At 42.3% G+C, this 26,384-nt stretch overlaps 1 protein-coding gene across 1 annotated transcript in view; it reads right to left on the reverse strand.

The window, feature by feature from the left end:
* fam49al (family with sequence similarity 49 member A, like) overlaps positions 1 to 5,888 on the reverse strand; it is a 45,997-nt gene extending 40,109 nt beyond the window's left edge. Inside the window, exon 1 of the mRNA XM_074686486.1 lies at positions 5,531 to 5,888. The gene's annotated coding sequence lies outside the window, so the exon portion shown is untranslated. The remainder of the gene's footprint in view (positions 1 to 5,530) is intronic.
* Positions 5,889 to 26,384: the final 20,496 nt, after the last annotated feature.

Here is a 26,384-nt window from a genome sequence, read left to right on the forward strand (position 1 = left end):
ATCAACAAACAACAGTACGTTCTAGAAAGTTCTCATAGAGAAGATGTGATGTAATCTGACCATATGCATAAATCCTCTCTGTCACTGAAATAAAAAGTAGAGATAGCCCAGCTCAGTCATGTCTGGTTAGGAGTCGACTCACAGAGGCAGCAGAGGATTCACAGAGGCCCATGTTCCTGTCTTATTGGATGTTATATCACACATTTCAGAGTTTCAGCAGGACACGCATAACAAGGATGTTAACAGATTTTAATAAGACTTTCAGTAGCCTCAGAAAGTGCCATACGATATCAAGAGTTAGGCTTTATGATCTATGAGTTATCACATCTCCAGCCCCTCGTCGGGGGAAATTAAATCTCACTGTCTCCTGGAACTATTTTCTCATGTCACAGAAATCATTTTTAATCCGAGCCCCACTTTTCAAAACTTGTCAGACAAGGTATTTTAAAGAGCCCTGGGTCCTGTTTCTTTAAACATAAGTGAGCTGAGAGTAGGAGGATTTAATTTTCAGTTAAATCAACTTTTATAGAAACCTGGAGTGGAGTGGGGTCAGCTTCAAACCTATTTCCACTGAACCAGTCTAAATCAGAAAGTCCCTTAAAAGGTCGTTATGGCAGAGGCTGCCCCTGATATTGACACCACATCCACATTATGTTAAAACAAAACAAAACCTTTGTGATAAGTCTACTTGTCCCATCAATTGTTTTGGGTCTTACTTGTTTTTCTGGACTGTTTCATGAAATTTTTGGAGCAAATTCAGCTGACTCACAGCACAAAACCAATTTTCAGAAACATCAAACTCACATCCACCAGGAGAGCAAAATCTCAAAGGTGTTGTACCGGATGATTCGAGCCAACAGAGTGAGACTTTTTTCAGTCTTTAACAGCCTCAGCTGTTGATGGGAGGTAGCTTCTAGAGAGTATTGTTTGGAGAGAAATGTTACACAAAGCTTTGACATCATGTCAGGGGAATAAGGCCACACAGACTTATTTTGTGGGATGTAAATAATATCTAGATCACATGAATGTTGAGATAGAGTTTGCAAAGTGAAGTTCTGATTGGTAAAAGAAAAGCTATATGCATCAGAAATGTGGTAAAATGTTTTGTAAAAATTAGTCACATAAGGTAAAAATCATGCATCACTTCTATTTCCCCATCTCTAAGAATCCCAAGATTAATACACAGACTTCCTGGAAGATTAGCACTCGTGTCTTTTTTTGTCTGCCTTGCTCTGATCCAGAATTTACAGAACATACTCAAGTGCTCTATCAGGATCCACACCCTCACCAGCCTGACCCTCTTTAACAGGATCATCTCTGATCTGAGGGCTAATCCCTGACTTCTGACAATACCAGCTCCAGAACCATAAGCTTACCAGGTAGAGACGGATCACAACTTCAATTCCACGATAATCTCAGTCCCAGCTTTAATACCAGTCTGAGCAAACCTCTTAACTCCAGAGAAAACAAAAGGAACATCGAAGGCGGCTCTGAAAGCTCCAGAGGCAGATGTTTGAAGGACAGATGTTGGTGCCTGACAGATGGGTCTACGAGTCGGTGAGATTAGAAGAGTTTAGATAAAACATGGGTTTAGTTTAGACAACCAGACAGACATACACATGGACAAACATATGGAAAATGTAATTCTTCAATTAAAGGATTGAGCGGGACACGGTTGTCCAGCCACCTGTTTCTGGAATCATGAATATTACTGGAGGTCTGTCTAATAAGCTTTTGTGTATAAAAAAGTACTAAATCAGCATCTAAATCACTGTTTCTCTTTTCACAAGTGCAACTAGAAAAGCACTCAGAGATCGCAGACCTCCACCAAGCATATTGTGATTGTCACGCAACACTTTAGTCCTACTTTAATGTTATACTTCCTTGGTGTTAGCCTCAGTTTTGTATGATAATTTGTTTCCTGACAGTGTTGTAAATTCTGATGACCCAGTACATATTTCATATTCCAGATCTTAGTATCCAGAATATTGTCAGGATCTGGATCGTACTTTAACATCAGTCAGAAATTATGGTGACCTTGTCTTGTATTGTTTTGCAAAGCAATCCGACCATTTATCATTGAGTTACATACACATATGGTGAAAACAGCCCTATCTCACAATGATAAAGAATCCCTTAAAAAAATTACTGGATCCAGACGGTGATCTGGATCAGCTCCAAAAGTCAATCACTTCTTTCTTATCCTATTTTGAACATTTCCTGACAATTTCATAAAGATCTATTTGTTCCTTTTTGAGTTATGTAGTTCACAGACAAACTCCTCCAAAAACATAACCTCCTTGATGGAGGTAATTATAGGATTGAGTTTTTCTCTGTACATTTCTCTTAAAAATTAAACCGTAGACAGTTGGCTCCTTGATCCAATACAACCTTATTTACGTGACTTCATCTTTCACTCTGATGCAACACTCCAGGCTTTAAAAAGCTCTTCCACGCTGACCTAATTTGTGTCCATCCAGTGTTGAAATGTTTTGACACAACACTTTTCAGGCGTCAACCTTGACATTTTGAGGGACTCCACACATTTCTGTGTCATCGTACACATCACTCATCAGCCTCATTTTACAGACTGTCAGCCTGGGTTTTGCCGCGACCTCGGCCACGTCCAGTTCAGTGACGGCTTCAGGAGATCATTTCACATCATTACCCCTGATGAGCTGCGCTGGCCGTGTTGGGAAGGTGATAAATGCAGAGAAAGCAGCTAATACAACACTCACCCTCCCCTCTCCTCTTTTTACCTGTTCTCTCTTTTTTTCACTCCTCTAACCTCACATGCCCCCGTCCTCCATTCCCGCTCCCTCAACATGTAATATCACACTTCTGTAGCACTGAATATGTGGCATCGTGGGAAATGAGCGTACCTGTGAACTCTAGGTAATTGCAATAATAACATTGCTCCGTGCCTTGTATAAACATATCTACACTGTCAAGCGGGAATGATTGAATACATAGAGAGCTGTACATTAAAAGACTTATAAAAGCAGCTTTCTATGACGCTACACCCCCAACCTCCCATTCCTGTCTTCCGCCTTGTCAATCCTGATAATCCTGACACATGCAAAGGAAACATAATAAGGTGCTGCTCCTCAAATGAGCAGAGGAAATAGGACATAGTGAGATGCACAGAGCACTAATCCTCCGCAAGACAGCAGGACGCAGCAATTGTGCAGCACTGGAAGACATGACCACATGCTGCCAACACCGTTTTACACCCATGGTTTGACTGGATGAGGGTAGAGGAAGTGACAGAATGCACAGAGATGATGAGGACTGACTGGAGAGGCGAATAAAGGGAAGACAGACTGACTATAGGAGAAATTAATGCGTTAATGACGGAGTGAGAGGGAGAGATGCTGACGGACAGGATGGGAGGGGAGGAGAAGGCGGGTGTGAGACAAAGAGTGACAGCGGAGGAGCGAGCGGAGAGGAGGAAATGCAGACGGGCATGTTTCTATGGGCGCTCAGGAAAGATTTGGGGTGAGGGAATCTTGCATCATCGCAGCAGGCCAATGAGAAGGCTCGGTTAAAATGTTCAAAGGGAGTGTCCTAGCAACAGCGGAGTAAATACCACAGGAGCTACCATTCCATCATAGAGCCAGAAAAGAGTGATACACGGGCAAACCCTGACTGATTAATGGACTTATCAGCACAGAGCTAGCATGTTAGCTTCGCTTGCTTTTTATTCATACATGTAAATAAATTCTGATCTACATATTTAGATTCATGAATGCAGAGTGCACATTAAGACCTACATATCACTCACTGTATAACATAACCATGACAAGCTTTAAGCATATTCTCCCTATTCAAACATAGAGCTATAGAAATGTAAGCAGGGTTGGATTTTATTTGAGATGACTGTGTGTGAATGAAAAATATTTGTACAATATGTAAACACACATATTCACAATTTTTGATTAAGGTTGAAATAATCTGTCAAATTCTATTTTATGTCTTTCTGTGCATATATAATCTAGCATGAACAATCCTGTGTGTGTTTATTTACCTTTCATTTTACACTGATGTGCATGTGCATACAGATACTTGCATTAAAAGCATGTGATTGATAAAGTAACATAACATACTGACACAAACATGACCTCCTTTAAACTAAATTATCTATTATTAGATTACTGTTTGTGTAAGTGTGTGTGTGTGTTTGTGTCATAAAAGTCAACATGGCAGTAAATCATCATTTAATCTCCTCACACGGATTATAAGCAGTCAGTAGATTACAGAGGGATATACAGCGACCAGATCTTTCAATTACACACCTCTCCTGTCTGTTTCTACCTCTCCACCCGCCCATACCGCCTCAAACACACACAGCACTCCATCATGCTTTCTCCATCTACCTTCATATTTATCCATCACTCCCTCATTCCTTCTCTCCTGCCCACACAAAGACCTGCAGAGTCACACAGGAGGGAGGTATGTAGGTAGGAAGCTTCACCCTTTCAGCTCTGCCTCTCAACTTCACCGTCGGCTATTTTTTTTTTTTTCCCTCCAGCAGAATTCTTCCACATTTGAAGGAACGAAACGATCCTGAAAAGCCCTATCCCTCATTCATTCATTCATCCCTCCATTCAGGTTTTTCCTCCTTCCCTCCTCCCAGTTTTCCACTCGAGTCGCATGCACCCACCCCTCCTGATCAGCATCAGTGCAATCTGGGGCTTTTGTTTTTAGCAGGCTGTTTGCAGAGACCTCCCAGCACAAACACACACACACACACACACACCTCATAAACACCTTCCTCTTTCTATCTCTCAGCATCGACTGAGAAGCTTTTCTGGTGAGGCTGACAAACCCTCATCAAATGCTTGAGCTGAAATGGCGAGGAGGATTCACTGACATGCAATTTACTCACATTGTTCACACACACACACAGATACACACCAGTGTGTGTCAGTATGCTCTATGATGTATGTGCAGTGATGGTTCTAGGTCACATATGTCCCATGACCAAACCATCATCCATCACTAAAAACATACACACATGAGCATATGTGCACTTTATATTCTCCTCATGCATTCCTGCTTATACACAGAAGAGGAATAGATCGCTGCTGAGGTGTGTGTGTGTGTGTGTGGAGTGTGTGTTTGTGTGTGTGGCTGTGTCAGTGACCGTGCAGCTCTGGCTAAGCACTGCAGTGAAAGAGGACAAGCCCCAGTTGACCAGCCCCATGAGGTTTGGTGTAGTTGGGCCAAATTCATTGCTCCCTCCCTGCCCCCAGGATCCTGACCCACGGTAGTCTTCCACATCCAGGTCCTCCACCCCCAGGCACCCACTGGTACCATCCCTCAACCCAAGAATCCACTTAACACACACGCAGCCATCAGCCAGAGAGTCTAACCCACATCCATCCCTCTGCCTCAGCCTCCTCCTCCAGCTCCCAGCCTCTCCTTTAGGTGCAGGGTGGGACTAACAGGCCCCTTCCTCCCCGAGCTGGGAGGATGTAGCAATGCTGAGGGAGGAAATGAGGGGAGAAAATGAAGAGGCTCGTCTTACCGGCTGGGCGTGCAGGAGGGGAGGATGATGCCTCTGACTCTTCTCTTCGCTTCCCTTCTCTCTGGACTGAGGAACGAAGACGGATGCAGGGAACAAAAGAGATGGAGGGAAAAGCAGACAGAGTACAGGCACCAGGAGCTGGTGGCTCGTGAGGGGATGAAAAGACAGAAAGGCGACAGAGGATGCTTCAAAAAGAGGGGCAAGTCCTTGTGCTGCTTTTCTCTGCCTTCCTTGGAGAGACTCCTTTATCCTTGTGAGCCAGAGGGCTGTGGATTCACCTAAACACTGAGCACACGCACTGCCTCACGCCACGCAGCCCTCCCTCTCCCCTGCTTGCACTCTCTCTCTCTCTCTCTCTTTCTGCACTAAAGACAGCAGCTGTCGCTCTATGAGAAATAGAACGCTATGTCCCCCTCCCACTCCCCTTCTCCTCCTACTTCTCTCACTCACAAAGACCCCCACCACACACACACACACACACACACACACACCACACACACACACACACACACACACACACACACACACACACACACACACACACACACACACACACACACACACACACACACACATCCAGCATGTCCTCACAGCACCCCCTCCCCCTTTGACTAACATCTCCCACTAGCCTTCTGGCAAAGAGAGGAGGGGGTACTACTGTGTGAGTGTGTGTTTGCATTTGTGTGAATGTGTGTGTGTGGTGCAGAGTTGTATTGTGTTTGACATTGTTTCAGCAGCGGAGTGACTTTTTCTGTCCACACGATGTGAAAGTGAATCATGGTGAGTAAGGATGTGCAGCAGTGTATTTTTGCACTCTGTGTGGGTGACTGCCGAGCATCACTCGTGCTGCAGAGGGGAAGGAAACTCACATTATTTGTGGTTAAAGGCAGTGTGAGTGTGTGTGTGTTCACGTTCACTGTCAGAACAAACAGAAGCCACAAGCAACACCGAGCTGATGTTCGTTAATGCTCTAAAAAATAAAAACATCCATGTGTGTGCAAACTTTTGTGTGTGTCCTCATCACTCTGTGAGAGCTTGACATGAACTCCTGGTAGGACTCTCACTTCAGGGTCGCAGCAACAAGAGGCCATGGTTAAATGAGCCGTGGCTAAACCGTCACTCTGTGTACATTTGTGTGTGTGTGAGTGGGTGGTGGTGGGGACAGAATGTCTATTGTGTAGTGGTCTTGTACCCAGACCAGTGCCTATGGCAGCCCACCCGGGGAAACTGGAGCAGCATGAAAGAGCTAAAGACCGAGTGCAGCCGTGCAGTGCTCGGCCACAGTCTGCATGGCTGCCAAATTTAGGCCAGAATCAGGTTAAAAAGACCTGCTGCCCTTTCTCTAATCAGGTTACATGAGGGTGTTGAGGAAAGTTTAAGAACCACTTCCGCTGTGACAATAATGGTGTTTTTAAAAGAGACAGAGGGACCAGAGGTGAGCTGAGGGTGAGGAGGAAATGTTAAAAGTGCTACCTGGAAATACACAAGAAGCTAAATTTACTCAGTACAAGGTAATCCACAGGCTTTGTTTTACTTATTTTGAGGCTCCACAGGATGATCCTGCTGACCATGTTCTAAATCAGAAATATCTGACAGAAAAAGAGAATTTTTCACCTACAACTTTATAACCACTGTGGGAAAAGTACAGAGTACCAATAGCAATCAGATTTAAGATTACCTTTACATCAAGACTTTATAGACCAGAGACAATCACAAAGACTTTACACCAGTTCAGGTAATGTGGGATGGCTGTGTCTAAGTCAGCTTGCCAGGTGATTGAAGTACTGTGCTAATACCTTAGAGATGCTATGAGGAGGATCTGTTTTATTTGGACTCACGCACACTGTCGTAAATTACTTTTAGTGAGGTGTTTGTTTGTTTCGGCATTAAATGGAGATCGGATTAAACAAATTTTCTTTGTTCAAGACTGAGGTAAGGTATTTATTAGTACAGTTACGTAGCGCTACGGTTTGAAACGTGACAGCAATCAATGGTTGTAGTAGTCAGCTTTATGTAGTGCTATCGGTAGCCCGGTGCTTCCACGTATCTGTAGGCTAACGTGTGAACAAGTAAACACAGTCAGTTTGTATGTAGTTTAATAGCTGTCTCGAGGGTGTTTGCACTGTCGTCATGATTTGGGTAGATACCCGGATGTGCGGCTGCGCTGGAGGTACACAAACGTAAATATTGGATGGCCGGAGGTAGAAGTCTTGGGAAAATATGATTTTAAGATGTCCTATCCGCCAACAAGTGTGGAAGTGTGGAGTACAGTAAAACTCTTTGTGAAGGACTCAGCCAGCAAGAAAAAGAAGATATTTCGAAAAATTACGCCTAATAGCAGAAGTGACCCATATGAGGAGTTAGCATCCTTATAATCATCTACCCTAAGGTATAAAACAAAGATAGTAAAACTGTAATTTTCATGGAAGAGGAGGTCCATGGAATAAAATGATGTTCTTTCCAGAGAAAAATCTCTGAGTTTTACTTATGTACTATTGTTGCCGTGATTTACCTCTGAATCAAAGTTATACTCCATCATCATATATTTTCTTTTACTAAAGTGTGATTTTAAGGCATTATGGGCAGAGAACATGATCTACATGACAGGAAATTCTGTGAAAAAATTTGAATGTTGAGATTAATGACAGATGATCTTGGAAATCCTGATGGAGCTTCGCTAACCACAATGTTCTCCCTTCTTCACTCCGATCTATAACTTTTAGTAATGAAAAGCATATGAAATGTTTTTTTCTCAGTCCAACCAATTAGTGCAGGAAAAAACACAGCAGTCACATACCATTTTGTGCGACAACAATCATACATACTTGGAAACTCAATGCAATTCTGTTGCGAGAGTGCCTCCAACATGGTCGAGCTCGAGTTGATTACGTCATGTAAAAACACTTAATATTTAGTGCAGCTGGCAAGTTTGAACAGACCACTGCAGAATAACTGCTGGAGCTAGCTCCTGTGTTAGCCTTTAGCCTGTGGGCTATGACTCTCCCGTTTAGCTTTCTTCTGCTTTTCCGTCCTTTTTCTGTCTGTTAGGCTTCTGTAACCACTAAAAAGTTAATCACAGCAGTAGTTTTCAGCAGAGGAAAACACGGATATCTCTTCTCACTACTTAACTTTGTCAGTTGGCGTGGTGTTGTCATAGAGACCGAGACATGCTATAAATCAATCTGGTCCTACGCGACCCCATCGAGAAGCTAAGAAGTAGCATTTTGAAATAACCTGTAGCCTAAAATATTGGTGCTGATAATCTCATTTTAAAGTGTGGATCACAATCAGGCATAAATCTAGAAGAAAGACTTTTTTTAAAGATCCTTAGAAACTCCTCACAGCCCCTTTAATTTGATCTATTGTATAACCAAAAAAGCAAACTTTTAAGTTATGGGGAGTTGTAGGGGAAAAAACATGTGAAGATCATTATCTGATCAATCATCTACAATAGCTTGCAAGTAGTAAATACCACCATGAAAGCTATCGCTTATTTAGAACAGACTGCCCTTAAAAATAAGTGTTTCACGGAGGCTGTGTGTTGGCTGTTGCTCTAAATGAAAAGCAGAGGGAGAGCTAACGTCTAATAATAAAGGCGAGTCTTCCTGTTTTGGCGGTCTTGTCTGAGAAGTGGATCTTCTGTCTGCTACTTTCACATTGTCACACTTTTTCCGACATTGCTAAATACCATTCAAACCGACACGCTGAAACCAGTTTTGCTTTCACCTTAACTTCCCTGTAATCACACACCACAGTAGAAAAATGAAATTAATTATACCTCATGTCATGCGGTGAAAAATAACATGATTGCAATAGTCTCAGGCAATGCATTCACACAAGAAAGTGTCTGTAAAGAAAGTCTGAGGAGACTCTGTGTACCAGAATGCACCTGTGCTCTCTGTAGTCCAACACAGAGAATGGAAAGAAGTGATGCTGCAGTGGTCGACACCCTCCTGTTAGCCGACAGCTGAGCACCACAGAGAGGAAAAGAAGGTAGAATATAACAGAGGAAACGGCAGAATGGAAAAAAAAAAGAATGGAAAAGAGAGCTCTTCATTTTGGAGAGGTGTGAGAGTGTGTAAGAGTTTCATAACACACTCAGACAAGAGTTTATCTGTACGGATCCATGCAAAGAAGCAGAGGGAGGAGGTGGAACGGCTTCAGAGTCCAAGAGATACAACCACAACAAAAACCAGTTGAAGAAAACTTACATCATTTTCTTTAAGCATGTTGCTGTGCTGCTGTGCTGCTGGAGTCAGTGGGGTGGTGTTTGCATCCATCTGTCGGGTGAAAAGGTGCAGATGCGAGTCCTCAGGATACATGTGAAATCTGAGGCCCCAGCAGCACACTAATGGTCACATCTGTTGGTTTTGGTGCTGGGCACTTAAAACATGGCAGCCTGACCTGTCTGCAGGGCATTTCACACATGACCGTGTGACCTCCCTGACTCATTATCCTGACTCAAAAACCCAACCTGTTCTAGTTCCTCCTCTTCAAATACCCCCAACATAAACTCTGATCAGTCAGAGCCTTTCAAATATATCAAATACCTAAGCTGAAGAAAGCATCTCTGTTATGGCTCAGATGTGCTCTGATCTGGATGCTCTTTTTGAAACCACACAGAAGAAGGTGAGTTCTGCCTGTTGTCTGTGAATAAGCATCCACTTTGATGTGAGGCCTTGTACTGAAGCCACCTGACCAACAGATGGATTGTTTACATCTCACCACGCTGTGAAACTCTGTCTTCCTTTGTGTGTGTGTGTGTGTGTGTGTGTGTGCGTGTGCGTGTGTGTGTGTGTGTGTGTGTGTGTGTGTGTGTGTGTGTGTGTGTGTGTTTGTGTTTGAGTGTGACAATGCAGACCTCAACCACGACACACGATCATCACCTGATCTACACTCATTGTTCTGAAAGAGAGCAGCTCTGCAGTGAAGGAGAACACATAACCGGTATCCAAGGATACAGAGAGAGGATGGTGAGTGAGTCAATTTGCATAAGCTTGAAAGGAAAGTTTGCCTCCAGTATCACACACTGTATACACTCCCACAGTACATAAATATGAATTAATGACTGCTAAGCTGTTCATTAACTTGGATAATTGCGTTGAGGTCTTTGTTCCATGCTCTTTATCAGATAACTATGATACTCTTAATTCTCCTTTAACATCATTTCAGGTGTGAAATTAAGAGTTTTATCATCTGTAATGGTTTTATGAAGCTAACAAACAAAAAAAGCGCTCTGTCTGAGATCCAGCTCGATATAAGAAAGAGAGGTCTGTTGGAACTGAAATATTCATACATAAGCATTATTGCCAACCAGCATAAGGTGCAGCCACCTGGATTATTCATACAGTGTCTATTATTTTTTAGGTCAGTTGCCCCGTCCTGCTTGCCATTGCATGAATGGCACAGACCGCCTGTGGTGTGTGAGTCTGTCCTCAGATGAGTCTTTATGAAGCCATGCTTTATGAATTATGAGGAGGAGTAAAGTGCACCAGTGCCATTAAGTGGGAACACAGTGAGAGAGCAGGCTGGGGTGAGAAAAAGAGAGATGAGGACACTTATTTTAAGAGGATCTTCGACAGAAATATCACAGGAAGGAAGAGAATAAATTCAGTAAAGAGAGCTGTTTGGGTGAGATGGTTTGTGAAGAATCTCTCTGTGTTGATGAAAAAGGTTCTGTGACAGGTTGATGTGTGTGTGTGTCTCTAACTTTGACTGAATTATTACATTGGCTGCACAGTGGTGCAACGGTTAGCGCTGCAGCCTCACAGTAAGAAGGTCACCGGTTACCAGCGATTTCCAGCTTGGCCGGTGGGCCTCTCTGTGTGGAGTTTGCATGTTCTTCCCGTGCATGTGTGGGTTCGCACTGGGTACTCCAGCTTCTTCATGCAGACCAAAAACATGCTCACCAGGTTAATTGGTCACTCTAAATTGTCCAGAGGTGTGAGTGTGTGCGTGAATGGTTGTCTCTGTGTCAGCCCTGTGATTGACTGGCGACCAGTCCAGGGTGTACCCTGCCTCTCGCCCAATAACAGCCACCCACAACCCTGCACAGGCTGAGGGGTTAAGAAGATAAATGAATAAATGAATCATCACATTCACCATGAGAAATTTTGAGATAAGGCCAAATGGAAATGTTAAAATAGAGAAGCAGTCAAGTTAGTGAAAGGATGCTCTACAGATGCTCTCACAGCCACATCTGCCTAAATGCTGCTCGTGTAAGTAAAGAGTAACAAGTTTCTTCATGGGCTACAAGTTCAGGACTACATTTCTTATACAGCATCAACACCTATTGTTACACAGTAACGCAATTCTTAGTCAGAAATGTTTTCATTTTTAGTGTCTGACTGTTCTCTTTACCCTTACCTTAACTCCAACTGTGTCACAACAACAAAAAGGTCCTAGAGTTCAAGGCCATGAGGCGCAGTCTCAGGCTCTGCAGACACATTGTTTTGACTCATCTTAGCCACCAAAGGCTTACAAACACAACAAAGTCTACTTCCTCATGCACTTAACTTCCTGGAGTTTCTGAAGTGGGCAGCATGCAGAAAAGGAAAATAGATGAAATTTACATCCTGATTTTTTCTAGATTTTTCCCCATCAACCCTCTTAAAAAACTTCTACAAGGAGTTAAGATGAGCCAGTGGATATTTCAAAAATGAGTCTCTCCTCAGTCAATCTGTTAAGAAATTCTCCAAGGTAAAAGTCCTGGTTTTTGCTGAATGTAGAGTCCCACACCAAGGCATCATTTAATTATTTTACAAGAAAAACAATCATAAAGACTCTTCAAAACTACTGTATGATATGAAAAACCAATCCGTTTATTTTCTCTGCTCACTTCTTAAAGTCCTAAACATTAACTTTTTAAACTAAACTAAAATAAACGAGCTGTGCTTTCAAAACTGTCAAACTTTGAGTAATTACATGAAACTTTCCTTAAGAGGGCATCTTCTATGGGGAACATTGAAAGGTGTAACACACTTCCTCTACTGAAAGGTTCAACAACCCACTCCAAAGTCGGAGGTTCAGACAGCGCTCAGTGTGACAAACCCTCCACTTGAGCACAAAGTGGAAGTGTGCAGAGAGAGGGTAAGGGCTTAATTTGAGCTGGGTCCTGCCAGAAGAAGAGAAATTTGATTGGAGCCTTCTTTGTCACCACACAATCCAAACTAAAGCCAAGTCACACGCGACAGGAGTGAGATAGGGTTGATTGACACAGACACAGCTGAAGAAGTGGAGCTGAGGGGATCTTGAGGACATCTGGAAAACAAATACAACACGCCTTCCTGTCAGATCCAAACACTTATGGCCTTTATTCACTTCTGTTTGATGCCAAGACTTCACCCCTCATGTACACATTGTATGACTGGAACTGTGTGTTTTTTTTTTCCTTAAACCAGGTGTAAACAAGTATGATTTTGCTGTAAAACTAGAAAGTTGCCACAAGGGGCTCTGTTTTGACTGTTATCTAGGAAAAAAAAAGTGGGCTGTCATTAAATTCTCTAAGAAATGTGCTGGAATGCAAATATGAAAATGTCTCAAAAAAGGTATACTTCAAAAAGAGTGTGTCAAAGTGAGGAAGAAGATGTATACATGATAATGATTTGTACTTTTCTTTTAAAGGGAAAGAGATTTTGTCCTTGGTAAATGTTTATTCAAGGGGTGGCCAACCAGTTAGAGACCAAGAGCCACAAAAATTACCGTGGTACTACGGAGAGCCACATCACACACAGGGTCTTACAAACACACTTCCTCTCACACTTAAACAAAATTACATAAAATGAAAATCAATACATTTCCAATTTTCAAAGCAAGGTTTATTGTGTTTGTAAGTGTGTTTAAATTCATCCTAGAGAAGAGAAACTGAAACTTAAGTTTCAATGTGATCAACACTGATCCCAACACTGGCATCAGTATATCAATATTTTACCCCTGGCTTAATCAATCAATAGTCAGTCAATAAAGATTTAGTCATAATCACATCAAATATTATATCAAGGCACTTTACAAAAAGAAAGGAACCAGAACACACTGACATATTAACAAACATCATGACAAGCTAAAGGGTTTGATCACAACTCAACCAACCATCAGTAAAGTGCAGTATTCATTAAGTTACAACAGCAAGGAAAAACTTCCCTTTAACAGGCAGAATCCCTGAGCAGAACCAGACTCCTGTTAGATGTGAGCTTCTTTATGTCTGAGGGGAACAAGTTTCACTCACAACAGATGGAGAAAAAAATATTAACATGTTCCCTGATGATGAAGATAATCACAGAGTTTGATCTTTGACACTTACTCTATTTAAGGGTCTGCCTCAAATGCTGCACAGGAAGGTCACAGAGGGTTCAGGAGGACAGGTGCCCTAGAGATAAACATTATTAGAGGTCTTTTGAGGTGCCAGGAGGAGTTTCGAGTTGTGTTACAGTTTGGATCTGAAGTAGGGAAGAAGTTAGAAAGTGTCTGATTATAATGCTGCCTTCTCTGTTTACATAATGTGGGCAACAGGTTAAGGAAAGAAAACAGCACAACACAACAATAATACATCAATTCTACATCAATTCCTCCTCTGAGGAAAAAAAAAAGCTTTAAGTTATTCAAGAGCAATGTGAGATCAGTGCAGCTTTCTTTAAAGATAATCTTCATGAACATGAGCAATAATCTCACATGAGTTGTTTTGGGTATGACGAGGTTCACCCAGTCAAAGGTTATCTTACAGATCTCATCAAAAGACCGAACATCTGAGGCCTGGACCAGTCACGTTGCACTATGGACGTGCGTACTGAAGCCCACACTCTCCCTCCATGACTCTCACCAGCTAAATGTTACACTTCTATATCGATGAGCATGTGGGCAGCTGGTGAGCTGGCAGCATGCAGACACACTCTCAGCATCAGAGGAGAGAAAACCAGAGCGTGGAAAACAAACACTGTCAGTGTGGATGGACTTTGGCTGTGTGAGAAAACTGTTTCTTGGAGGTGCTCTGTCTCTTAGTAACATCTCCACAGCCAAGCATTTACATTCACGCACACACACACATCCACCTGCCTCTCCTCTCCTCACCTTCCTCCCCCCTCCTCTTCCCCCTCTGTGCCTATTTCTGTCGCCTTACTGGAGTCATTGACAGAAGTGCGGTAGCTCCATGCTCCCCTCCATCCTCCTCCCATCTCACCCTCCTGTTACAGTGGCTGTGGTCTCCCTGCCCTTGAAACACCCCCACCAAGCTCACGCGGTTAGTACAGTCTGCCTGTGCTCTCTCCTTATAAGGGCAAAACACATTGACAGAGGCAGAGAGACGGGGCTGTACCAGCACAGACGGGCAGGTAGGGGGACAGTGGCTCAAAGGAGGGGAGAGGATGATGTAGAGGAGAGAGGAGCAGAGATTAGGAAATGTGAACAGTGAGGAGGAGGAGGGTCAGAGAGAGAGGATTGTGTGATAAGGTGGAGGGTTCAAATGATGCTCGGAGGAAAATGATGGCTGACAGTAACATTTTGTCTCAGGGGTTCAGTAACAAATATTTGTGGCAGATTTTGTCAGCCGTTCTTGTTGTTTTATACAAAACGTATTTCAAGTTTGCTTCCCTGAATATAACTTGGTTAGAGGGTGGACAAACTCCAAAGACCCATAATTAAAACCAAGGCACTCTACAACCTTTAAAGCAAAGCTTATCGTTTCATATTATGCTGACACTGTAGTCAAAGAAGAAGAAAGCCAACAAAATGACCTTTTTTCTAGCTGTATGATAACAGAACCAACCACTAATGGTGTCAAATTCATCATTCACAATACCGGCAGTTAAAAGAAAAGTATAAACCACATATCAGCTCTATTCACACACTCACGCCTGGAAATTTTGCAAAAAATAAGTATTGAATGTGTCAATTTTTTTCTCATTATATTTATGTACAAAGCTGCAACTCAAACGAAATTTCTACCAGACATTGGTATTAACTCAAATAATCCACACATGAAAAGAAATCACAACATTCAGGTCCATAAATAATGATTAAGTGGAATTAAGTTCGATAACACAGGAAAAAAGTATTGAACACACCATGGAAAGTCTGTAAACTTTGGCAAGGACATGAACCATACCACCTGAAATCTGTCAGTAATTATTACTTGAACTTCCAATTAGTGCAAACCAACATCAGCTGGGCTAGAGCAAATTGATGGTCCTATAAAAAAGGTTGTTTTTTCACCAAGCAGTTAAATACGACACCTCATGATGGGTAAAGGCAAAGAGCTCTCTGAAGACATTCACAACCTGGTTGTTGCTCAGCATCAGAATGGAGCTGGTTACAGGCTTACATCAAAGCACCTGAATATTCCAGTCAGCTCCGTTGGGGCCATTATTCACAAGTGGAAGAAGCACCACCTTACCATCAACAGGCCATGCACAGGAGCTCCTTGCAAGATTTCTGACCAGGGAGTCAGAAAGATAGTCAGAAGAGTACTCAACGAGCCAAGGACCACCCTGAAAGTGCTCCAGAAAGACTTGGAGGCAGCAGGTACAATTATTACAGAGAAAACAATAGGCAATGCACTCCACCGCCATGGCCTCTATGGATGCTAAGCCCACAAGACTCCATTCCTCAAGAAAAGGCATGTTGAAGCTGGTTTAAAGTTTGCTAAACAGCATCTTGACAAGCCTGTGGAATACTGGGAGAATGTTGTCTGGTCAGATGAGACCAAAATTGAACTTTTGGGCTGAATTGCATTTTTGAAAATAAATGTGATGAGAAAAAAGTTGATGTGTTCAATACTTATTTTCCCCACTGTGTGTTATATCCCTTACAGCAATACTGTAAAATACAGTAGACAGAAGTTCTTTGATTTTAAAGGATTTAACATAAAAAACGGCATTGAACATCATTTAAGTGGCCAAGAGGAGGAACAGTTTATTCGAAGATGTCAGTAACAAGATTTCAGTCTGAATCAGCAAAACACGGTTGACACATTAAGAGCTGTTAATGAAAATTCAATAAGCCTAATACTGCAGTGATCAGCATTAGATTTAATGATAATGTTCTCAGCTTTAGCTACTTTAAAAAACATCAACGCAGTGACCACATGGCCTCATCACACTCACATAAACACAATCCAGCATGCTTTCATGAACTGTGATTGCTGCCTGTGCCACAATCAATCCGAGCTAAGTGCCACTTCTGTCACCATCCACACAGTATTGATTAGTTATACAAAATGGGATCAGACACAACTCTGTAGCTATGCAAAACACAAGGGGGGTGAATGTCCCTGGACAGAATTGAAATTTATAAAAAGGCTATTATTGATGTGAAATATTAAACTGGCTGAACTCTGTAAACTGTAACTCAAGTTGTTTGTTTACAATTCAATGTCTTCATTTGTGGTGGTGCTCTCTGTTATAAGTAAATAGATAATATACAAAATGTGCTGAGGTTGAACAGACAGTTGCCAGTGATATGAAGCAGAGCTGTTTGAGCTGAGGAGAAAAAGTATAAGGGAAGATATAAAGGGCACATTAACTTTGTAAGAAATGTCAGTAACCTCTAACATTTGGCTTTTCATTCCCAAGATATAGATAGACTCATGGTTGAATGATAGATCAAAATGAATGAAACAGAACCTTTCACTGTGCATACATCTCTCTTGTCACATCCTGCTTCCTCCATTACCCGTCAGGCAACATGTAGCTGTTAGGATGAACGTTAAGTTGAGTCATTCTGGTAGCATGATGCATCAAACGTTTTATTAAACATTATGTTACCTTCATACAGAAGTATTTTTGGTTCCTCCACCTGCGAGTATTTTCTTTGCAAACTGAAGCTGCTGCCAACTATGATTTAAGTGATGTCACTTCAGGCAAGCTATGATAAGTAACTTTTAGATCCAGAGAGGACTTAAACATGTGTGGCATTTGCTGTCTTGAGACAGACTATAGCATACAGGATAAAAGCGTGTATCACATGATGCTCAAGAGAAGCAGTCTTTGGAAAAGAAAAAGTGATTTCAAATAATGGTGTGCAGCTTGAGTTACAAAGTTTGGCATCTGTTTGAAGATTTTGGGGTGTGAGGGATCTCAGTTTTTGGGCCTGACGTGCTGGTTCTCAGGTGTGAGCTAAGAAGTGACGACATGGACCTGTCCTTCCATCCATCGTTATTGGGGACGTAAGATCTATCTCCAATAAGATGGACGAGCTAGCTGTGCTAACCCAGCAACAGAGGGGATACCAGAGGGCAGAGTAGCATCATGCTATTCACAGACATGGCTAACGGAGCTAACATCAGACACCAACACCACATTGGAAGAGCTTCACCTGCTGTGAGCAGACAGGATCCAGGAGACAGAGATGGAGCATGACTGAAGAAGCTCAGTCCTGGACCCTGTGGAGGTGGAGACTGGCTGAACTGGAGAATGATGGACAAGCTGTCATCACCTATTTTCTTGTTGACCTTTTTGCACTTTCTATACACTTTCTTACTTTTGTTTTCTTGATTGCTGCTGTGATTCCTCCTGAATTTCCCTTTGGGGATAAACAAAGTTTTTTCTATTCTATTCTATTCTACACTATTGATTTATCAACTTTATTCACTACTTGTCTCTCTGTCCCTGTCTCTGTCCTTTTCATGATCAGTTATTTAACTCTTTCAAGCACTACCCAACCAGATCTGGCCTCAAACTTTACCGACCAATCATCTGCCCTTCCAAAAAGTTTAAATCTGCTCTCTTTAGTTCCAGCTTTTCAGTTCAGGCTCTGTATCCCCCTTTAACCCAAGTCACTGCTAATCCATCTTGTTGGTATCTCAGTCTCATCACTCCTCTAAATACAAAATAAAATGAAAAAATGATGAAGTCTAAATACACTTAACATAACTCCTTTTTTTAAACTTGTAAAATAAACAACTTGACTCATTATGAAGTCTCTTTGACTGAAATACAAATGGAGTGTGTACCCCCTTAAGGATTTGTGTGTGTCTGTGTGTGTGTTCAGCTGGATCCTCTCAGTGTCACACCTCCCGTGCAGCAGCAGGCCTGTTGGTCGGCTGTGAGGACAGGGCAGGTGTTAATTAGGCCTGAAGTTTTTGAATGGAGTCTGCTGCCATGAATGGAGCTGAATGTGAGGAGAAAGAGGCCTCATGTGATCTGTGTGTGTGTGTTTGTTCTGTCTGTGTGTGTGTGTGCACGGTGCATCAGAGCTCATCAGAGTCAGCAGTGCTGCAGACTGCAGAAACACACATCTCCTCTGTGTGTACTCGTATCTGTCCCAGTTAAGTTCAAAAGACCCCTCATCATTTTGTCGCAGATGGAGGGATGACACCCCTTTGGGACTGATGCAGGAAGAAAGATGTAAATCCGTTTAGTCACAGGTCCCTCGGAGGGGAACGAAGGGAATTAAACTAACATAACACCCGACTGCTAAGTGTGTCAGCATCTTGAACTGAGTCAAGGAGGGGGTCGTCTAACGGCGTAGGGTCTGTGTTTGTTAGCTTCTGCGTTTTATCAGAATTAAACATCTGCTCTCGTTAATCTTCACCAACCTGTAGGCTGTGCTTACTTTGAGTAATTCTCCCACAGGGACAAAACTCAAACCCACCCTGGAGCCCACACAGCTGAACAGCTCCAATAAGAAGATGGATCAGATGAATAAATATGATCTTGAATCAGCGTTAGGAGAGAAGCTTTTTCTCCCCATGTCTCCGAGCAGGATAAAGAAGAGGAAGCCATGTCCTCCTATCTTTCCATCATGTCTCTGGATTGACATTCCCTTTGAAGGAGTCAGGGTATGAAAAACTGTTGAGGGAGAGATGAGTGTGGATAGCTCTCCCTGGTGTGTTGGTTATGCAAAGAGGCTGTGATATAACCCAAGAGGGGCGATGGAGTTTATAGGATGAGAAAATTAAAGGACATGCAAGAACAAGGTCACAGATTTAACGCTGATGGATGTTTGCTGAGGAAACGATGGGGAATGGAGTCTTTGTGGAAACAATGCTGCGCAGTCACACATCATTTACTCTCTTCACACACCCCAGAAAGAGGCATATATCTGTCGTGTGTGTGTGAGCTTTTACATTTCCTCAGGCTGAGCCCTGTTCTTTGTAAAATCATTTTAGATTACAGCCAGAGAAGTCATTGTTTAGTAAATCTGATATCTAGACCGGAACAAATTCTTAAGTACATGTAAAGAGGACGGCGCATCAAGGATTAAGGGTGACAACTTCAGGTTTCAAAGAGATTTAAACTCAGATTAAGAAAAGAAGTCGGTAACACTTTACTTCAGAGGTCCCCAAATTCCATCACACTAAGTTGGAAATTAGATTTTAAAAAAATCTTATTTCTTTGAAATTAGCACATAACTTCTTTAAGATAATGTCCAAATTTATTGTCGTAAATCACAATTGATAGGTTACTGTTTTTTCCAGTTTCTTTGAAATTTACTCCAAATTGAAGGTAAGAAGGAGACGATTAGCAAATAATTTATTTGAAATTAAATCACAACCAACCGCAAAATATATTTAGGAGTATCCCAACATTTCTGCTATTTCCAGAGAAGCAGGTGATAAATAGCTGCTTAGTTCTTGAATTCAGAAGTTAGGTCCATTGTTTCCTCTGATAATTACCTTGTGTTAAGTGCTAATTCAATTTCCCAAAAAGCAGTTGCTAGTTAGCGATCTGTTATTTAATTTTACCAAGTTCTTTAGTACCCAGTTTGTTGATATGCATAATTGAGATCACATGCAAAATGATAAACCTTTACTATTAGGCCTATAATGTTTTACATGATACAACTGAAGGCTTCAGATGTGATATTCACCAAGAGTGGGGTTGTAAATTGACCTTACCTGATTGTGATAGACACTGTGAGTACAGACGCACTGCAAAACAGAATCTGAACAGAAGTTATGTGCTAATTTTCGTCAAATTCTCATGAAATTTGGGGGGTAATTTCAAAGAAATAAGAAAAAAAAAAGTCTAATTATTACCTAAGTGCGATGAAATTTGCGGACCTCTAAGGTAAGGTGTTACCAAGAACTCTCCAGTTCAGCTCTCTGTCTCAAAGTACATACAAGCTGGATGCTTCAAGTGATGGGTCCCAAATTAGGTACTTATATAGGTACTGACCACATTCCATCTGTAGTATCAAGTATCAATTTGCGTAAAATCAAATGGTACAGTGTTTTGGTACCTGAGTACATCCTTGTGACTGTGAAGGAGTAGAAGAGTAGGCAATTTTCCATGCTGGACATGAACACAGCACTGCAAGTTTACATGTTGAGAAATAAGTATGTTAAATCAAAAAACTTTGAGATATTATTGTTTAACAATTTTTCTATGTTTTTTTAATATTTTTAATCTTTATCACATAAACACCCAAAAGTGCAAAAACTGATGTTGATTACCATGTACCAGGCATTGTTACTGGGCACCAACAAAGGGCATTGGTACCGTATCTTTCAAATGTGAAAGGTACCTATCCACAGATGCTTACACACGCATATTTTTCACACACAATAACCATAAAAAAATGTGTCTTCTTTTTGTATTTTGCACGATATCATTCAAACACTGCACCTCCTCATTACCTGAAAGCTACACACAGAGGACATCAGCTGAAACCTCTAAATCTGATGTATCAGAAATGATGTTTTGAGTGGGATTATAATGATTTCTGAGAAGATCTCTGTTGCTATTAAAGTGTAATCCCTTACAACTGTTTTCACAACAGCATATCTTAAGGTATTTATGATAAAGATTTTTTTTAACTCTGCTTGTCTTAAGCTTCTTATAACAGCTGAGCAGCTATGATGGAACGTGTTAGCAAAGTCTGTTTGACTCTTCTCTTTGCAATATAAAGATGTGTCACATATGAAAGCTCTCGTAGAGATTAAAATCAAACATTGAGAGTTTCTGGTTGAAATGGGGACAACGTGGAGACCAACTCCAGTATTGGAAGTGAGTCATTTGTAACTACTGACACCCATGATGCTTTGTATGAGTTATATTCTAAACTAAGACAGAAGACTTGATTTAGTGGCAGACTTTGAGAAGCCATCAGCCTAAAACTAGATGTGACGCACAGTCAAATGACGCACGGCGGCTACATGTTACTGGGTAAAAAGGAAAGGGTTAACACATTATTTTTGTATGTCTGTGCGTCTGCATCGATGCCAGCAGAGCTGCAGGGTTGGGGGTGGGGTGTCCCAGAAATTGGCAATTGCCTCTCGCCCTGCCCCCACGTTGGGCATCCACATGGACAGTGACAGACTAGTGCAGAAGGAGGAGGAGGAGGAGGAGGAAGAGGAGGGAAGGAAAGCCAAAGACAGAAAGTGGAGGGATGCCAGCACGTCTTCCCCCGTGGCTCCCAGATGATCCCCGTGGCCTGCAGGCTGCACCCTCTTTGTGAAAATCTATTTTAATGCTATCAGCTGAAAACAGATCCTGGATTACCCAGGCTGGAGGGGTGAGTGTGCATTTTCTCTAAATAGTCCTTATGAAAAACAAATCCATCTCCTCCTTTCTTTTCTTCCCCCTCACATACATACATACACTCACTGTTCTGTGCATCCCGTCGTCTCTCCATATGTGTCTAGACTGGAGTTTCCCACTAACCCTTTGCTGTCCAGACCTCTCTGTCCCCCTGAGGCTGAGCTGATTAACAGTAATCGGGAACAACAATGCATGATAATGTGAATTAAAATGGACCAATGGAGGCGGCCTTTGGCCTCATGCTCCATATGAGAGCAATGGCACAGATACAGTGTACACAGGCCCTGCAGGGACAGGCCAGACAAAGACAGAAACATGGCAGACTGTACGTTAATGTAAATAGAAAGGACATAGGAGGCCCAGTGGGGGTGTTTAATGGTCTTCACCATGGGCTGCACGCATAAAGATGAGGAAATTAGTTTATTTTGAGCTGAAAATGTACTCATCCTTGCCAGCGTACACATATGAGTACAGTGAGTCATCCTGCAGCTTTGTCTTTGTATTGTTAGGCTTCAGAAATGAATGGCACTCAGGTTAAAAACAATATGTCTCGGTTCCTGAAAAGCTGACATTTCAGAGATGATGTGGTTTCACTCAATAGCAGCCGAGTGTGGTCAGAGTGCTTTGTTTTGGCAGCAGCTGTAGCAGTCTTTGGCCCCTCTCTCCTTCCTCATCTCCTCCAAAGATGGCCAGCTGTTGCTCAGCCATCCTTGCCGTCCCCTCCATCTTTTCTGCTGCCAGAGGCCCTCCAGGGCAGAAACAGTCATACGGTGATCTGTTGGGAGCTGGGTAGGAGGACCAAGCTTTGACGGGACATGTCAAGACCAGAAACGTACAGAATTGAAAGAAGAACGGAACCAATGGACTGACTGAGTTTTGATCCAACGTGACTACCAGATTAACTCATCCAGGAGAGGGGAGGTCAGGATCTTTCCTCTGGAGGGGACCAACTCTGATCTCAGGTCCAAGAAGCAGAACATACAGAGACAAAATGCCTTCTTTCATCTCAGTGATCACACAGTGGACTCTGTGTGTGTGAAGTCTGGTTATGAAGAGCTTTGAGAGGTGGCACTGACAGTGAAGTAACATGGATTGAACTAATCAACAGTTATTATCTCCCTTTATGCCAACACTTGTCATTTCTGTTGCTATCATCTTGTAAAAGCTGACAGGGTTCACACTTATGATGAAAACTACATGAAAAATAATCCCTCAGTAGCAATCAATGTCTGAAATAATCACCCTGTGTTATATGAGATGGGACTGTTTGACACAGGGTCTTTTGAACTGTTTTCAACCCTCGTGGCACAGCAGCACATGGTTGTTCATCCAGTTCATTAATACCTTCTACGAAAGGATTTGAATTCAGTTATTCCTGTAAACCAATTCAGCTTAGTCTTGGATTTATGTCAACAACAGCTGGCAAATCATCCTAAAATCTCTCAAAATACAGAAAGAGCCAAAACTACAACAAACATCTCTGCCAGGGTAAAATATTCCAGTTGAGTGTCCTGTGTACATCACTTCACACCCCAGACAAGAAAATATGTGAATTTCCCCCCTCTGTCAGGCGCTGGAAGGCACCGCGCATAGAGGCAAGAACACATTGAGTGTTTCTCCCAAAGGACATGACACTCACAAACACTTAACTCAGCTCTGTTAGTGTCTCATACAGTTTTGGTTTAGTTGTTTTTATCCAGTGTTTAGTTTCTGTTTTTACAACAACTTTTACTGTCTCTGCCTCTGAGGTCTTGTCTGTATTTATCTATTTGCACTCACCGGCCATTTTATTGAGCCCCGTTTCCACCAAGCAGTCCGGGTCGGTTCGTCTCGGTACAGTGCGCTTTTAGCGGCGTTGCCACTGACTCATCCTGGGACAGATCCCTAAAAACCGAGACGAGCCGTCCCACTTTTTTGGGACTCTTTCGTATGGGTGCCAGACTGAACCGATCCGCTCTCGGGAGGTGGAGCAACACACTGCAGACGGTTGATTGGTCAAAAGAATCGTCACTTACCCCAACAGCAGCTGCATTTCTCCTGGTGGCTCACAGACTTCTCTGAAACGAAGCTTGATTGCACTTTGTAACAGAAAGTTACATGAAAATCACAGAGAGGACGAAATGCTGCATGTCTTCCATCTGTGCTCTTTGTTTACTGAGTCGCGTTTTCTTCTTTGTTGGATTTAATAGCGGGGTAAGCTGCTAGGCGTTGCGCTATTGTTTACCAGCTGTGGCTTCCAGCATCCGGCTTACACGCCGCCCACCACGAGAGGGCACAGTTTGCTGTGGAAACGCAAACGGGATGAGACATTAACTGTCCCAAACCGTACTGAACTGACCCCTACTGCTTGGTGGAAACGCAGCTTTAGGTACACTTTGCTGGTACCGGGTTGTACCCCCTTTTGCCTTCAGAACTGCCTTAATCCTTTGTGGCATAAATTCAACAAGGTACTGGAAACATTCCTCTGAGATTTTGATCCATATTGACATGATAGCATCACACAGTTGCTGCAGATTTGTCGGCTGAACATCCATGATGAGAATCTCCCGTTCCACCACATCCCAAAGGTGCTCTATTGGATTGAGATCTGGGGACTGTGGAGGCCATTTGAGTACAGGGAACTCAATGTCATGTTCAAGAAACCAGTCTGAGATGATTCCAGCTTTATGACATGGAGCGTTATCCTGCTGGAAGTAGCATCAGAAGATGGTACACTGTGCTCATAAAAGGATGGACATGGCCAGCAACAATACTCAGGTGGGCTGTGGACTTTAAACCATGCTCAGTTGGTACTAAGGGGCCCAAAGTGAGCCAAGAAAATATCCCCCACGCCATTACAGGACCAGCAGCCTGAACCGTTGATACAAGGCAGGATGGATCCATGCTTTCATGTTGTTGACGCCAAATTCTGACCCTACCATCTGAATGTGGAGCAGAAATCCAGACTCATCAGACCAGGCAACGTTTTTCCAATCTTCTATTGTCCAGTTTTGGTGTTGCTGTGTGAATTGAAGCCTCAGTTTCCTGTTCTTAGCTGACAGGAGGGTCACCCGGTGTGGTCGTCTGCTGCTGTAGCCCATCTGCCTCAAGGTTGGACGTGTTGTGCGTTCAGAGATGCTCTTCTGCAGACCTTGGTTGTAACCAGTGGTTATCTGAATGACTGTTGCCTTTCTATCAGCTCCAACCAGTCTGTCCATTCTCCTCTGACCTCTGGCATCAACAAGGGATTTTGTCCCACAGAACTGCTGCTCACTGGATATTTTCTGTTTTTGGGACCATTCTCTGTAAACCCTAGAGATGGTTGTTGGTGAAAATCCCAGTAGATCAGCAGTTTCTGAAATACTCAGACCAAACCCATGCCACATTTAGAGACACTTAAATCACCTTTCTTCCCCATTCTGATGCTCAGTTTGAACTGCAGCGGATGCCTACATGCCTAAATGCATTAAGTTGCTGCCATGTGATTGGCTGATTAGAAATTTGCATTAACAAGCAATTGGACAGGTGTGCCTAATAAAGTGGCAAACTTCATATTTGTATGGTGTCAGAACGATCCATACAGCTCCCTTAATATTGAACATATACACATCTTTTTAAACTATTTGCTATACTAGCCAGCCTTTTACTACTACGGCCAACCATGACACAACTTTATCAGAAATCTCATTATTTCCACTTATTAATACGTTTACTTTTAGTTTTCACACTAAAAAATATTACTGTGTTATTTTCCAGGGGCTAATTTTCAGGGCACTACAGCCGTCTGCTCACAGCTCACAGCAGAGGGGAAAAAGAAATAGGAGTTGAATAGAAACATTTTCATCACACCTCCTGTTATTATGAAACTTTAAATGTTATTGTACCCTTGACAAATAATTCACTAAACTAACTGAAACTGAACACATTTACATCAGCAATCACACTCCCCATCCATAATATCAAAGTAACCAGCAGAACAACCAAGCTACAGATCTCTGGCTCCATCTACAGGATATTTTAGGGAGGTGCACTATTAGGAAAGCCCAAAACAGGCTTTCACTCACAATGATGAAAGCAGGAATACTCAATGGGCTCTATGATTTCTCTCAGTTTCATTCTCTTTTTATCAAATATAATTGTGTGATCAGACTCTATAATAATCATAGTTCAAAGAGGAGTTATTGTGCTTTTCAGAACATAAAGCATGAATATAAGGTAACAATGCGTGATGTTCAGACTTAACGTTTGCATATTTTCAAACTGCTACATATTCATATGTTGCAGAAATTCCTGAATCTGTCTAAACTGCACTGTTCTGACCAATCAGAGGGAAGGGAGTTTGCAGAGCAAGGAGTCTTAAAGAGTCAGGAGCTAAAATAAAGTGTGTGACAGAGAGATTATTA

This window comes from Halichoeres trimaculatus, unplaced genomic scaffold, assembly GCF_033239565.1.
Source record: "Halichoeres trimaculatus isolate MK-OKI-2021-1 unplaced genomic scaffold, fHalTri1.1 fHalTri1_scaffold_14, whole genome shotgun sequence".
Classification (NCBI taxonomy): Eukaryota; Metazoa; Chordata; class Actinopteri; order Labriformes; family Labridae; genus Halichoeres; species Halichoeres trimaculatus.